Source organism: Jaculus jaculus, chromosome 6 (genome assembly GCF_020740685.1).
Source record: "Jaculus jaculus isolate mJacJac1 chromosome 6, mJacJac1.mat.Y.cur, whole genome shotgun sequence".
Classification (NCBI taxonomy): Eukaryota; Metazoa; Chordata; class Mammalia; order Rodentia; family Dipodidae; genus Jaculus; species Jaculus jaculus.
This window is the reverse complement of record NC_059107.1, coordinates 79,559,045-79,574,469: the sequence shown is the minus strand read 5'-3', so window position 1 is coordinate 79,574,469 and position 15,425 is coordinate 79,559,045. Positions and strand designations below refer to the sequence as shown.

Below are 15,425 nucleotides of genomic sequence, written 5' to 3'. Positions count from 1 at the left end.
AAATTAATGGCCATAAATTGCTTTAGCCCTTTTATCATGGATTTCTTTCCCTCCTAACATGAGAGATAATTTTTCTGGATATAATAGTTTGAGAAAACCACAGTGGTCTTTTAATACTTTGAATACATCACCACAAGTCTTTCTGGCTTTTGAGTTTCCTTTGAAAAATCAAGTGCTATTCTGATGAACAAGCCTTTATATGTGACTGGATGTTTTTCTCTTATGGCTTTTATTACTCTTTCTTTTTCTGTGTGTTTAATGTGTAGACTATGATACAATGTGGAGAGCTTATTTTTTGGCTCTTTCTATTTGGTGTCCTGTATGACATGTATATGAACCTGTACTTTATTACTAGAGTTAGGGGATTTTCTTCTACACTTTTATTAAAAGTATTTTATATTCCTTTGATTGGAGGTTCTCCATTATATATTCATTATTCAAAAATTTATTGTTTACAGGGTCTCAACTGTATCTCATACTCCACTGCTACATTTTTTGAACTTTTTATGGATTTTCACTGATCTAGTCTCATTATCTTGTCTTCACACCCTGATAGGCTGACCCCCACATGATTAATTCTTGCTGAGGATTTCCATGGTGATTTTTATTTATTTTAATTTCATATCCAAAATCATTTCAGTTTTTTTCTTTAGCATTCTATCCCTTTATTGAATCCTATTTCCATATCCCAGTTGAATTTTAAAATTTATTTTCCGATTTGTGCTTCCTTGGAATTCATTAAGATGTCTAGTCATCTCTTAATTCATTTTGGTATTTGAGTTCTTGTGGATTTCATTCACTTGTCTGTTTTTGTCAACCTTGAGTTAAAATAGTGTGTGTGTTCTCTTGAATTTTATTCATTTAATTACTCATGTTTTCTTTAAGTACTTTTTTTTCAAAATAATTTTATTTCCTAATACATGGTAAACATATACATCCACTATGTGTTCATCTTGTACATCTATTCAAAGACCACTTCCAAAGCACAACTGCTGTGATACGTAAGCACATCCTAAAAGCTCTTAGATAACAGATGAAAACTTTGAGATAACATTCTGAGTATATGGGCTTGATCTCAGCAGAATGTGTATTAGTTAGAGTTCCACAACATAAAGCCATGATTGGCATCTCACATTTCCAGAACAGCATGCACCAATATCAGCTTGTCCTCCACACACTAGCATCAGGTTTTCTGGTGAAGGAATCATTATCCACATCTAATGACAGACTCACATGGTGGTGGTAAAGCATCCACAATGGCTCTGGTGTGTCAGAGCTGTCAGACACTGTGGTGTTCATTCAACTGATTCCTTTTCCACTCATTTTATTAGTTATGAATGTCTTCTAATAGTCAGGAGTGCTTTTAATAATACCAATTTCAAAATCTTCATGTTCAAATTCTTCCTTGAATGCAAACTCTTTTTCAGGTTTTCCATCAGGAATCTTCTAAGCCAGTCAACAGTAGCTTCTAGATAGCCAGGTTTCAGCATTTCAATGTCATTAACATCATTTTACTTGGCCATATCAGGGTCATCCACATTAATGGTAATGACTTTCCATTCAGCTTTTTTTTTTTCATTAATCATAGCCAGTATGCCAAGAAATTTCACTCCGATTATTTCACCTCTTGCACATACCTTGCTTCCAGTTCCACAAACATCAGTCAGGTCATTGTCACCACAATAGCCAGCATGCTTGTCACTATGCCTTGGATCACCCTAAGTCTGAAGGATGGCACAATAGTCCCAGATATATATTTTAAAAGGGAAAATTTTGAAACATAATGGAGTTTTCATTTTTCATATCTTGCTTCATTGGCTTTAAAGGGTCTTTTGTAGAAATCTCCATCTTTGCAGTTGGCCAGTATGGAACTTCAACTACCATGTGGAACACATCCTTATGTGCATAAATTGGAATATCATTAATGGAGAAATACATTTCCCTTTTTTATTTTTGGAAAACACTCAGTACTCGAGGATGAAGGATACCAGCCACTTCCACCTCCATTGAGCCACCAGCTTGTACTATATGCCAGCTGACAAGGAGAGAGCCCATGCCTGTCCACATCAAGCTCTTCATTAAGTTCTTTCTGTATCTTTATGATTGTGCTTTTGAGTTCTTTGGAATTTTTTCCAACTAGTTATCATGGAAGTCTTCTCCTATGAAATTGGACATCATTCAAAGAGAGATATTTACTTACATTGGTCAATTCTTTCTGGTACAGCTGTGTTGAATATTTGGTTTAGTGTTTGGTGTGCCTGTGTCTTTTTTAAGCTGTTGAATAGAGTAAAGTCTTGGAAATATTCAGTGCTGACTCATCAATGGATTAGGCAAGATGCCTCAGTTCAGCTTGGGGGACATGCACAGCTCCTGCTCTTGTAGGCCAGGGTATTTGTGTTATGTGGGTAACACAGGTGGAAAGTAGCAGATGTGAGGCAGACCACTGAGACCTAAACCTCACATACAGAAGGCTGCAGTAGCCAACTCAAAGATAGGTTTGTGGAATGGCCAACTGTGCACAGACTTACACCCATGATAATATTGGTAGCCATTGCAAGTGAGTGTGGGGAGTATGCCATGATGGAGTGAGTGTTCCCAGTATCACCCACCTCAACTGCAATGCAGATGGAATTTGGGCTGACCAAATCACAGATTCACTCATGATAGTGGTAGAGGCATGGATAGGAGAAAGGTATATAGAAAGCCTGCATATTACTGAACTCACATACAGTGGCAGTGTGGGCAAGGGAAGGGCATACATAGTAGGAGAGGGAGTGCTTTGGACAGAAGAAAGTGTTACATGGAGAGTACATGGACTCACATACAGAGGCTGTTACAGTGACATGGACCAGGGGATGGCAACAAATCTGAATTAAAAAAGATTAGACCCTGATGGAATCACTGGGTTTACCAGACATTCAAAGAGAACTAACACCAATGCTTTTCAAAATATTCTATAAATTTGGAAAGGAAGGAATGGTATCATACATTTTTTTGAAGTCACTATTACCCAGATGCAAAAAAAACCCCACAGATTAAAAGCACAATAAAAAGGAAAATTATATACCTATCTTCCTTATGAATATAGATGCAAAAATTCTTGACAAATTACTTGCAAACCAAATTCAAGATCACATCACAAAGATTATTCCCCAAGATCAAGTTAGCTTCATTTCAGAAATGAAAGGTTATTTGGACATATACAAATCAAGAAATATAACATATCAAGTAAATGAACTCAAAACAGACCACATTATCACCTTGATAGATATAGAAAACTTTTGATCCAAAAGAAAAGACTTATTTTACTCTTTTCTTTGGGGGGGGGGGTTTGAGGTAGGGTCTCACTCTGGCTCAGGCTGACCTGGAATTCACTATGTAGTCTCAGGGTGGCCTCGAACTCTCAGCGATCCTCCTACCTCTGCCTCCCGAGTGCTGGGATTAAAGGCGTGTGCCACCACACCCAGCTCTTATTTTACTCTTTTGTGATAAAAGTGCTGAAGAAATAAGAATAGATGGAATATGTCTCAACATGATAAATGCTATATATAACAAACTTATAGCCAACATTAAATTGAAAAAAAGCTCAAAGTATTCCTATTAAAATCAGGAAAAAGATGAGAGTATCACAGTCTCCATTCTTATTAATAATTTATGTGTTGGAACCCTAAGCTAGAGCAATAAGAGAGGAAAGGTCAATAAAAGGGATACAGATGGAAAAGGAAGCAGTCAAAGCATCCTTACCTGCAGATGATATGATTCTGTACCCTGAGACTTTACAGAAAACTCTTAGAACTGATAAGCCCTTTCAGCACAGTGGCACAATATAAAGTTGACATGTAAAAATCAGGACCATTCCTGTATTCCAATAACAAAGATGCCAAGAAATAAATCAGGAAACCAGTCTCCTTCACAGTGGTCTCAAAGAAAAAAGACCTAAAAATTAAACTAATCATGGAGGCTAAAGGACTCTATAATGAAAGCTTCAAGACACTGAAAAAAAAACTGGTGGAGACAGTAAGATGGAAAGATCTCCTAGTTATATGGATTAGAAATGACATTGTGAAATTACCAAAATATTTGGTAGTCTCCATGTTTTTAGCATTGTTATTCACAGAAACAAAAATAACTTAAAATTTATTGACAGCATAAAAGACCTTGGATATCCCAAGCAGCCCTGAACAAAAAGAGTAATGCTGCTGCAGGTGTCATCATTTGTGACTTCAAGTTATATCACAGAGTCAGAGAAATAGAAACAGTATGATACTGGAACAAACATACCTATAGATAAATGAATAAAGATCTACAACATATAAACCTACACTGATGCAGCCACCTGAGTTCTGAAAGTTGACAAAAAATACATTTTGGAGAAAAAGCCTATTTAACAAATGGTACTTAGAAAATTCATATCCATGTGTAGAAAAATGTAACTATATACTCTTCCACAGTGTTAATTCCTAATTGATCAAAGACTGTAACACAAGAGCAGAAACCCTAAAACTTAGAGGAAACACTGGGAAAGAACTTCAAATACCTGAACCACCAAAGACTTGGGGACCAGGACTCTGGTTGCTTAGGTTAGTCCACCATTAAGGAATGGGAGCTTGTGGAAGTAGAAAGCTTCTAAATAGCTAAGGTTAACTGACTGAAGCCAACAAAATGAAGGAAAATCTTTGAATCTGGCAGAGGATTTATATGTAGAATATGAAAAGAACTAAAACAAAAAATTAAAAACCCAGGCAACAAGAAAACGAACAACCCAATCAATAAATGGGCCAATTAAATTAACAGTTCACAAAAGAGGAAATAAAAATAAGTGGCCAATGCACATGAAAAAAGATGTTCAACTTCACTAGCCATCAGTAAAATAAAAATCAAAGCTATTTTGAGATTCCATCTTACTGCAGTCAGAACATCAGTCATTAAAAAACAATAACAGAGGACTTCCAGTTAAGATGGCGACGTAGGTAACACACCAAAGCAGCCTGGGGGGAAAAAAGACCAAAAAAACTCAGCAAAATACACACTTTTACTAAAATGTGAGGTGTATAGGAAATTGAAGCAGCAACGGAGAAGTAGAAGAGATCCAGAGCATCCAGAGCAGGCACAGGCCAGCAAAAGCGGCTCCAGCAGCTCTGCCAACCGCGGCGGTGGCAGGGCACACCAGAAAGCCGCCAGGCTCGGCTCCAGCCGCAGGAAAAGCCAGGTGCGGGAGCTTCCCCTCACACCGCGCTCTCCGCAACTCAGGAAACGTGAAGGGAGAGCGGCAGTGAGCAACGGAAGAGCAGACCATGAGGTAGAAGAACACGTGGAACAGCGAGAGAAGCAGAGCAGCAGCAGCTCCCTCCCCTCCCCCACCACCTGAGCCCAGCTCCAGCGAACAGAGCAGCGGTCTGGGACCCAGCCATGCCAACTTGAGCCGACAGCAGGACAAAAGCAGGAACGGAGTCTGGGAGCAACATCAGTGGCTCCGGCACTGGTAACAGCAGCCCCAGCAGCAGCAGACCAAGCAGCAGCAGCTTCAGCAACAGCAGTGGCTCCAGAAGTGGCAGCTATAGCAGGAGCAGAAGCAGAGGCAACAGCAGCAGTGGGACCAGACCCAGCAGAGGCAGCTTTCACAGCAGCAGTTCCAGCAGTGGGGGTGCTGATCTGCAGGGCCACAGTTGCCATGCCTGGTTTGCCCAGAAGGAAAAGCCAATGCCCAGCCAGAAATCAGAACAGCAGCCCGACGACCCAGGCAACAACTTGACTGAGACCAAACTTATCCAAGGTAACTGGGTTTGCACCAGGGAAGGGTCTCACTTGGTCACAAGCTGACTTGGATCCCTCAACAGACAGGAATCTTAACCTCTATGTTGATAGAGGATCTGGTTGTTATAATAACTACTCTGGCATACATACTTGGGGCTGTTTTTGACTGAATGGGTACAGTGTTTAGTTAACTTTTAGAATCTACCTGTATTTTATTCCACTCAGCCTACATGAATACCCCCATAGCAGGGAAACTCAACCCCTAGGAGCGCCTCTATAGATCCTCTCAGAGTCTTAAGAGCCACATCTAACACCTTAAGCTCCTACCCAGAAGATATATAACATCAAATCAATTGATACAGCTAAGAATACCCAGCTAGCTAGAAAATCCAAGCATTAACTTAATACAAGATACAAAAATATATACATTATAACACAAGAAATACTAAAAAGCAAGATGATATAAATCCACCTAAAAGTATTAATGCATCAGAAATGACCTCCAGTGAGAGAGAGTTAGAGGAAATACCTGAGAAAGATTTCAAAAGAATGTTTGTAACTATGTTCAAAGAAGTCAGAGAACAAATCAAAGGAGTCAAAGAGGATCTTAAAGAGGAAATCAAAGGAATCAAAGAAGATGCAGGACACCAATTTCATGAAATAAAGAAGGCAATACAAGACATAAATAAGGAAATAGAAATAATAAAGAAAAACCAGTCAGAATTAGTAGCAATGAAGAACACACTTAATGAAATAAAAAACTCTGTAGAAAATCTCACCAGTAGAATGGATGAAGGAGAGGACAGAATATCTAAGCTAGAAGACAAGGTGGCAGATCTAATAAAGTCCAACAAAGAGAAAGACAAACTTATAGAAAAGTGTGAGTGGGAATTTCAAGATATTCAAGACATTATGAAAAGATCAAATATTAGAATTCAGGGCATAGTAGAAGGAGAAGAATTCCACTTCAAAGGCCTAGTAGGTGTCTTCAACAAAATCATAGAAAATTTCCCCCAAATTGGGAAAGAGGTGCCAATACAGATACAGGAAGCTTTTAGAACCCCAGCCAGACCAAATCTGGAGAGAACCTCTCCTTGCCATATTATAATCAAACTTCCAAGCACACACACACCAAAGAAAAAATATTGAAAGAAGTTAGAGAGAAAAATCAAGTTACCTACAAAAGTAAGCCCATCAGGATTACAGCAGATTATTCAACCTAAACTTTTAAAGCCAGAAGGGCTTGGAGTGATATATTCCAAGTTCTGAAACATAACAACTTTCAACCAAGGTTACTTTATCCTGCAAAGTTATCCATTCAAATAGACGGAGAAATAAGGACATTCCATGACAAAAGCAGGTTAAAGGGGTATTATAAGACAAAACCAGCTCTACAGAAAATACTTGATAGAATCCTCCATGCTGAAGAAAATGAAAAGCACACATATAAGGAACCTAGAAAAAACAAGCAATACTCAAATACTAGTTAAGAGAGCACAGGTAGAACTGGAACCACAAAAAAAAAAAAAAATGGCAAACATAAATACACACCTTTCAATAATATCTCTTAATATCAACAGCCTCAATGCCCCAATGAAAAGACATAGGTTTGCAGACTGGGTTAAATAGCAGGATTCTACAATTTGTTGTCTCCAAGAAACTCACCTTTCTCCAAAGGATAGACATTATCTTAGGGTAAAAGGTTGGAAGATGGTGTTTCAAGCAAATGGACCTAGAAAACAAGCAGAGGTTGCTATCCTAATATCTGACAAGGTCAAGAAAGATAAGGAAGGTCATTTTATATTGACTAAGGGCACACTCCCAACAGGAGGACATTACAATCATAAACATATATGCACCTAACATGGGGGCTCCCAAATTCATCAAACAAACACTATTAGAACTAAGGTCACAGATAACACCAAACACAGTGGTAGTGGGTGATTTTAACGCCCCACTCTCATCAATTGACAGGTCATCCTGGGAAAAAATAAAGAGAGGCATCTGGACTAAATGAGGTCATAGAAGGAATGGACCTAACAGATATATACAGGACATTTCATCCAAAGGCTGCAGAATATACATTCTTTTCAGCAGCACATGGAAATTCTCTAAAATAGACCATATATTAGGACACAATGCAAATCTTAACAAGTTCAGGAAAACTGAAATAATTCCTTGCATTCTATCTGACCACAATGGAATTAAATTATAAATCAGTAGCAAGAAAGGCTATAGAACATAGACAAAATCATGGAAACTAAACAAGACACTACTAAATGATGAATGGGTCAATGAAGAAATCAAGAGAGAAATCAAAAAATTCATAGAGTCAAATGATAATAAGAACATAACATACCAAAATCTCTGGGACACAACGAAGGCAGTTCTAAGAGGTAAATTTATAGCCTTAAGAGCATATATTAAGAAATTAGAAAGGTCACAAGTAAATGACCTAATGCTTCACCTTAAAGACTTGGAAAAAGAAGAACAAGGCAAACCAAAAATCAGTAGGCAAGAAAGATTAGGGCAGAAATTAATGAAATAGAAATAAAAAAAAAAAATCCAAAGAATTAATGAAACAAAGAGTTGGTTCTTTAAAAGGATAAACAAGATTGATAAACCCTTAGCAAATCTGACCAAAAGAAAGAGAGAAGAGACACAAATTAATAAAATCAGAGATGAACAAGGTAACATCATAACAGATGCCAGAGAAATTCAAAAACTCATAGGGACATACTATAAAAGCATATACTCCACAAAGTATGAAAATCTGACAGAAATGGATGATTTCCTTGATTTATATGACCTATCTAAATTAAACCAAAATGAGATTAATCACATAAATAGACCTATAAAAAACATGGAGATCCGAACAGTTATCAATAATCTCCCAACTAAAAAAAGCCCAGGCCCAGATGGATTCACTGCTGAATTTTATCAGACCTTTAAGGAAGAGCTAATACCATTGCTTTTTAAGCTTTTCCAGGAAATAGAAAAAGAAGGAATTCTACCAAACTCCTTCTATGAGGCCAGCACCACCCTGATACCAAAACCAGGCAAAGATAGAACAAAAAAAGAAAATTATAGACCAATCTCCCTCATGAACATAGATGCAATATATATCTTATAGAGGATTAATATCTAGGATATACAAATAGCTCAAAAAGTTAAATAATAAGGAATCAAACAAGCCAATCAAAAAATGGGCTATGGAGATAGAGAGTTCTCATAGGAAGAAATACGAATGGCATATAAGCATCTAAAAAAATGTTCTACGTCACTAGTCATCAGGGAAATGCAGATTAAAACTACATTGAGATTCCATCTCACTCCTGTCAGATTGGCCACCATCATGAAAACAAATGATCATAAATGTTGGCGGGGATGTGGAAAAAAAGGAACCCTTCTGCACTGCTGGTGGGAATGCAATCTGGTCCAGCCATTGTGGAAAACAGTGTGGAGGTTCCTAAAACAGCTAGAGATTGATCTACCATATGACCCAGCTATAGCACTCCTAGGCATTTATCCAAAGGACTCATCTCATTTCCTTAGAAGTACATGCTCAACCATGTTAATTGCTGCTAAATTTATAATAGCTGGGAAATGGAACCAGCCTAGATGTCCCTCAACAGATGAGTGGATAATGAAGATGTGGCACATTTATACAATTGAGTTCTACTCAGCGGTAAAGAAAAATGAAGTTATGAAATTTGCAGAAAAATGGATGGACCTGGAAAGGATTCTACTAAGTGAGGTAACCCAGGCCCAGAAAGCCAAGCGCCACGTGTTCTCTCTCATATGTGGATCCTAGCTACAGATGATTGGGCTTCTGTGTGAGAATGAAAATACTTAGTAGCAGAGGCCAGTAAGTTAAGAAGGAGACATAAAGGGTAGAGAAAGGAAGGGAGGAGGATACGTAATAGGTTGATATTGTATATATGTAATTACAATGATTGTAATGGGGAGGTAATATGATGGAGAATGGAATTTCAAATGGGAAAGTGTGGGGGTGGAGAGGAAGGGAATTACCATGGGATATATTTTATAATCATGGAAAATGTTAATAAAATTTTATACATAAATAAAAAAGAAAAAATAAACAAAAGAAAAAAAATTCTCAACAAAATATTGGCAAACAGAATACAAGAGTATATTAAAAAGATCATTCACCCTGACCAAGTAGGCTTTATCCCAGAGATGCAAGGGTGGTTCAGTATACGGAAATATATAAATGTAATACATTATATAAACGGGTTGAAGGACAAAAATCACATGATCATCTCATTGGATGCAGAGAAAGCATTTGACCATATCCAACATCCCCTCATGATAAAAGTCCTACAGAGACTGAGAATAGAAGGAACATATCTCAATATAATACAGGCTATTTATGACAAGCCTACAGCCAAAATATTACTAAGTGGGGAAAAACTGAAAGCTTTCCCACTAAAATCAGGAAGAAGACAAGGGTGTCCACTGTCCCCACATTTATTTAATATAGTTCTGGAAGTCTTAGCCATAGCAATAAGGCAAGAGATGCACATAAAAGGGATACAAATTGGAAAGGAAGAGATCAAGTTATCATTATTTGCAGATGACATGATTCTATACATAAAGGATCCTAAAAACTCTTATTAGCAAACTTTTAGAGCTGATCAAATCCTACAGCCATATAGCAGGATACAAAATAAATACACAGAAATCAGTAGCCTTCATATATGCTAACAACAAAAACACAGAGGATGAAATCAGAGAATCACTCCCATTCACAATTGCATCAAAGAAAATAACCTAACCAAGGATTAAACCTAACCAAGGAATAACCTAACCAAGGAATAAACCTAATTAAGGAAGTAAATAATCTCTACAATGAGAACTTTAAAACACTCAAGCGAGAAATTGCAGAAGAGACTAGAAAGTGTAGAACCATCCCTTGTTCCTGGATTGGAAGAATCAATGTTGTGAAAATGGCAATCTTACCAAAACCAATGTACACAATCAATGCAATCCCTATCAAAATTCCAAAAGCATTCTTCATGGAAATAGAAAAAACAATCCAAAAATTCATTTGGAATCACAAAAAACCTCAAATATCTAAAATAATACTGAGCAACAAAAATAAGGCTGGTGGTATCACTGTACCTGATTTTAACCTATACTGCAGAGCCATAGTAACAAAAACAGCATGGTACTGGCACAAAACTGACATGTAGATCGTTGGAACAGAATAGAGGACCCAGATGTAAGTCCAGGTAGCTATAGCCACCTGATATTTGATAAAATGCCCAAAATACTCATTGGGGAAAAGACAGCCTCTTCAGCAAATGGTGTTGGGACAACTGGACATATATCTGCAGAAGGATGAAAATAGATTCTTCTCTCTCACCATGCACAGGAATTAAGTCCAAATGGATTAAAGACCTTAACATTAGACCTGAAACTCTGAAACTGATAGAGGAAAAAGTGGGGGAAACCCTTCAACATACTGGTCTTGGCAAAGACTTTCTGAATACAACCCAATTGCTCAGGCAATAAAACCACAGATTAATCCCTGGGACCTCATGAAATTACAAAGATTTTGTTCTGCAAAGGACACAGTGAAAAAAGCAAAGAGGCAACCTACAGGATGGGAAAAAATCTTCGCCAGCTATATATCTGATAGAGGATTAATATCTAGGATATACAAAGAACTTAAAAAGTTAAATAATAAGGAATCAAACAAGCCAATGAAAAAATGGGCTATGGAGCTAAATAGAGCATTCTCAAAGGAAGAAATATGAATGGCATAAAGCATCTAAAAAAATGTTCCACATCAGTAGCCATCAGGGAAATTCCAATTAAAAGTACATTGAGATACCATCTCACTCCTGTCAGATATGCCACCATCATGAAAACAAATGATCATAAATGTTGGCGGGGATGTGGTAAAAGAGGAACCCTTCTACACGGCTGGTGAAAATGCAACCTGATCAAGCCATTGTGGAAATCACTGTGGAGTTTCCTAAAACAGCTAAAGATTGATCTACCATATGACCCAGCTATAGCACTCCTAGGCATATATCTGAAGGACTCATCTCATTTCCTTAGAAGTACGTGCTCAACCATGTTTATTGCTGCTCAATTTATAATAGCTGGGAAATGGAACCAGCCTAGATGTCCCTCAACAGATGAGTGGATAATGAAGATGTGGCACATTTATACAATTGAGTTCTACTCAGTGGTAAAGAAAAATGAAGTTATGAAATTTGCAGAAAAATGGATGGACCTCGAAAGGATTATACTAAGTGAGGTAACCCAGGCCCAGAAAGCCAAGCACCACATGTTTTCTCTCATATGTGGATACTAGCTACAGATGATTGGGCTTCTGTGTGAGAATGAAAATACTTAGTAGCAGAGGCCAATAAGTTAAAAAGGAGACATAAATGGAAGAGAAAGGAAGGATGGAGGGTACTTAATAGGTTGATATTGTATATCTGTAAGTACAATGATTGTGATGTGGAGGTAATTTGATGGAGAATGGATTGTCAAAGGGGAAAGTGTGCGGGGTGGGGACGGAGGGAATTACCATGGGATTTTTTTTTATAATCATGGAAAATGCTAATAAAAATTTAAAAAATTTTAAAAAAGAAACAATAACAAATATTGGTAAAGCTATAGACAAAAGAGAACCCTTATGCATTGTGAGTAGGAATGTAATTTAGTCCAGCCACTATGAAAATCAGTATGGATGCTTCTCAAAAAACTGAAAACAGTTATACCATATGACCTAGCTATGCTATTCCTAAATATTTACCCGAATAACTCCGGGTCAGCATATCACAAAGGTACTTACACATCAGCATTTGTTGCAGGACTCTTTACAATAACTTACTTATGGAACTAAACTAGGAGTCCAAAATAAAAGAGGCAGATAAAGAAAATGTAAAGTGGGGCTGGAGAGATGGCCTAGCGGTTAAGTGCTTGCCTGTGAAGCCTAAGGAACCCGATTCGAGGCTTGATTTTCCAGGACCCACATTAGCCAGATGCAGAAGGGGGTGCACATGTCTGGAGTTGGTTTGCAGTGGCTGGAGACCATGGCACGCCCATTCTCTCTCTCTCCTTCTCTCTCTCTCTCTCTCTCTCTCTCTCTCTCTCTCTCTCTCTCCCCCCTTTCTCTCTGTGTCTGTCGTCACTCTGAAATAAATAAATAAAAAGAAAACTTATGAAAAAAGAAAATGTAAAGTACATATACAACAGAAATATTTTCAGTTACACAGCTACATCATCTTCAGGAAAATGGATGGATTTGGAGGCAGTAATAGTAACTGAAGTAAACCAGAGTCAGAAAGAGGTCTCCTACGTTTTCTTCCAGTGGTGGTGTCTAGAATTTATAAATTCACATAAATCATGCATCTATATGTGAGTGTGTGTGTGTGTGTGTGTGTGTGTGTGTGTGCACACACATGCAGGAAAGTGAAGTAAGACTAAAATAAAGCATATTAATGAGGGAGGGTTAAGAGAAGGGAGGATACAAAATAAGTGGGTATTTAGCATATATCTGTAAGAAATTTTTTTTAATTATGTTATAGCTGGGTATGGTAATATTAAGAATCCTTCATTCTAGTGCTGGCAATATTAAAGTTGAAATTAAAGCAGTGTTTTTCAAACTATAGCCTATACAGGCATTCATAAATCCCAATTAATAAATTTGAATTTAATTAATTTAAATTATGAATACATTTTAATAAAATTAAACCATTTACCAAATGGAAAAATATAAATATTTAGACTAAAATATTATTTTATCAGATCATATCACTTTTTAGCAATAAATGTGTTCACAATTTAAACTTTTAAATTAAATATATGCTAATGCCATTTCATGTGTGTCTACCAACTGGAGTTTATGTTAGTTTTTTCAAAACCATGAATTAGATATATTGTCATTTTTTTTCTCTTATTAAATCCCATGGACGCTTTTCTTAATTAAAACAGAAGTTTAGATTTTAACTTCCCTTGCCTTCTAAAATGTGTTACTTGTAACTAGTCATGAAACTGGAGCAATTAACTCTGACTTGTTCCATGCCACAGTGTCAAATAGCACACTCTTGTCAGATACAGTTCATTGAGGTGTCTGCTCATCTGAATGTTCCTTTATTCATTGGTGCAGGGTGTGTTCTGCATACACAGTCTCCAGCCAGCACAATGTAGAGGTGACATGCATGTACTGTCAGGAGACTTCACACAGAATCTGATTGACCTTCCTGCTCAGAGAGTAACTGAAAGGCTGCTTAGGATCAAAAGGCTCACAACAGATCAATAGTACAAGTAGTAAAAGTAGCATTTCTGTATGTGTATATATTCATGGGCACCTGTGTATTGCATGGGACTATGGGTAGAGAAAGTGACAGAAAGAGGAGGGAGATTAAGGATATATATGATAGTTTCCTTGAGCATTTGATCCAACTCCTAGTGACCATAGTTTTATATTCCTATTATTTTTACGATATCTAGTAATTTCTGGTACATGAATTCTCCCTTAGATTTTATATTAATATTTTCTAAATGTTTATTTATTTGAGAGCAACAGACACAGAGAGAAAGTGGGAGAGAGAGATAAAGAGAGAGAGAATGGGTGCACCAGGGCCTCCAACCACTGCAAACGACCTCCAGATGCATGCCCCCCTTATGCATCTGGCTAACATTGGTCCTGGGGAATCGAGCCTCAAACCAGAGCCTTAGGTTACCCAGGCAAGCGCTTAATGGCTAATCCATCTCTCCAGCCCTCTCTTAGATTTTATGTGAAGGTTAGGTCAATTCTCCAATGTTATTTACCTTATAATTAATTGTTCTATTTCTTCATGTTGTCTCTGTATCGGTGGGCATTGCATACATATTGTACCTTCCCCCTTGTCATAAACAAGGAAAAGAAGAAGGAGAATAGGAAAGATAGAAAAAGAGAGAGGGAAGTTCAAAAGAAGAATGCAATCCTAATCTCACATGTAGACAATATGGCTAGTTATTTCTGTGGTATAATTTAAAATAGGCCACAGAGGCCCTCAGTACCTGAATTTTTACGACAACCAGCACTAATTCACAACTTTGTTTTTTCCCCCCTTTTTCCTCAGTGAATTATTTCAATATTCACTGATTAAATTGCTTAACACTTGAAAGAATTTGTTGCAGGATTTTAGATACAAGGGCTGAAAACCCAAATACTGGAGTCAGGGAGAGAAGAGAGTACATTAGAACTTTTGTTGCGTATCTAGACATCAATGAAGATATGGGAGATGTTTGTAATACTGTTGTGGTGCTGTATCTTTTCTTACTAATTAAAGTGTCAGAAACATGATTTCAGAAAGATTTTCCAACCTTTTCAGTTTAAAGTGATATAAACAAGTTGGAGAGGAATAGGAAATATGGTAAGATGATAAGACAGGATCCGTCAGCATAGCATCTTATGATTTTCCAAAGATCATAAGAAGTGGAAGTTGAAAGCCAGTGATTAATCAACATTCTTTTTAATCTAATAATTTCTTGGTAATTTAGAGGAATTATACATAAATGGCTTAGGGCAAGCCCTTTTGGACTTGGGGCTTAGTTTAAGATAACAATGGCCTTTATTTTCCAATGGTAATTCTTGTTTTGAAGATTGTACCCAATGGGAAGAATACTTCTATGTCTTATCT

General features: G+C 37.3%; 1 pseudogene; it reads right to left on the bottom strand.

Moving 5' to 3' along the window:
- Nucleotides 1-1,207: 1,207 nt before the first annotated feature.
- The window catches only part of LOC101608722, a 33,377-nt pseudogene continuing 19,159 nt past the window's right edge, over nucleotides 1,208-15,425 (bottom strand).